This window comes from Telopea speciosissima, chromosome 9, assembly GCF_018873765.1.
Source record: "Telopea speciosissima isolate NSW1024214 ecotype Mountain lineage chromosome 9, Tspe_v1, whole genome shotgun sequence".
In the NCBI taxonomy this organism is placed as follows: domain Eukaryota; kingdom Viridiplantae; phylum Streptophyta; class Magnoliopsida; order Proteales; family Proteaceae; genus Telopea; species Telopea speciosissima.
In genome coordinates, this window is record NC_057924.1 from 55,207,354 (window position 1) to 55,208,422 (window position 1,069).

General features: G+C 36.3%; 1 non-coding gene across 1 annotated transcript; it reads right to left on the reverse strand.

Annotated features, from left to right (window-relative positions):
- Positions 1 to 426: 426 nt before the first annotated feature.
- Positions 427 to 519, reverse strand: TRNAY-GUA. Its single transcript has 2 exons — positions 483 to 519; positions 427 to 462 (listed from the first exon to the last, which is right to left on the reverse strand). It is a non-coding gene; the product is annotated as a tRNA-Tyr (tRNA).
- Between the last annotated feature and the right edge of the window lie 550 nt (positions 520 to 1,069).

A 1,069-nucleotide genomic window follows, 5' to 3' on the forward strand; every position in this document is an offset into this window, starting at 1 on the left:
GATTGGTCGGGTGCTATATTTGAGTCCCAAATCCAGTCACATAACATCTAATACATAGATAACATGGCATCTTAGCCTCGCATGTATGTACATGCACCCATGTGATAATCCCCAATTTTTCAACTTGGTAAACTCTATCTATGACTGTTTATATACAAAAAAATAAAAAAACAGAAAAACGAACTCTATTTAAACTGAAAATTACATGTGAATGGAGAAACTTTTCTATTTAATGAATGGAAAGTCCGTTTTGAAATTGTTCTCTCTGCATCGACTTTTAATGAGACCGAAATATTTTCACCATTAAAAAAAAAAAATCAAATATTACCGGAAAAACAAAAGGAAATTTTTTGGGCAGAAGTTTTAATTGGGCCTTCCCCTAAGAAAAAGGGCAAGAAAACTTTGATTTTCATCAGAAAGAAAAAATCCGACCTGCCGGATTCGAACCAGCGACCTAAGGATCATCTGACGGATGTTAACCACTACAGTCCTCCGCTCTACCAACTGAGCTAAGGTCGGTTGATATGTAAATTAGACAAAAATTAATTATCTTTTTCTTTTGTTTTTTCTCTGGCCGCTATTGAATAAAGGTATTAGAAATAGGGATGTAAATGGATAACCGAAATCGAATCCGAATTCGCATCCGTATTCGTTTAGGGGTATCCGTATTCGTTTAGAGATATCCGGAAAATAATCCGAATACTCCGATTAAAATCCGTCCGAAAAAATCCGAATACTTAATAATAAAAAATTAAGTAAATAATGATTTTTAGGGTTTTTGAAGATTAAACAAGTTCTAGAATATGATGAAAAGAGAATCATGATTTAAGAGATATGGATTGAGAGAGAATTGTATCCGCTAGGGAGGAAGGTCCGGGTTACACAAGGCGGATATGTAACGGATGGTGAAAATCCGAATCCGATCCTCATCGAATCCGTTTAGAGGTATCCGTATTCGGCCAGGGAATATCCGGCTCCGATCACATCCGATCCGCATCCGATCCGAATCCGATCCGTTTACATTCCTAATTAGAAACGGTCATACCAAATCTCCAAAAGAGAAAACAAA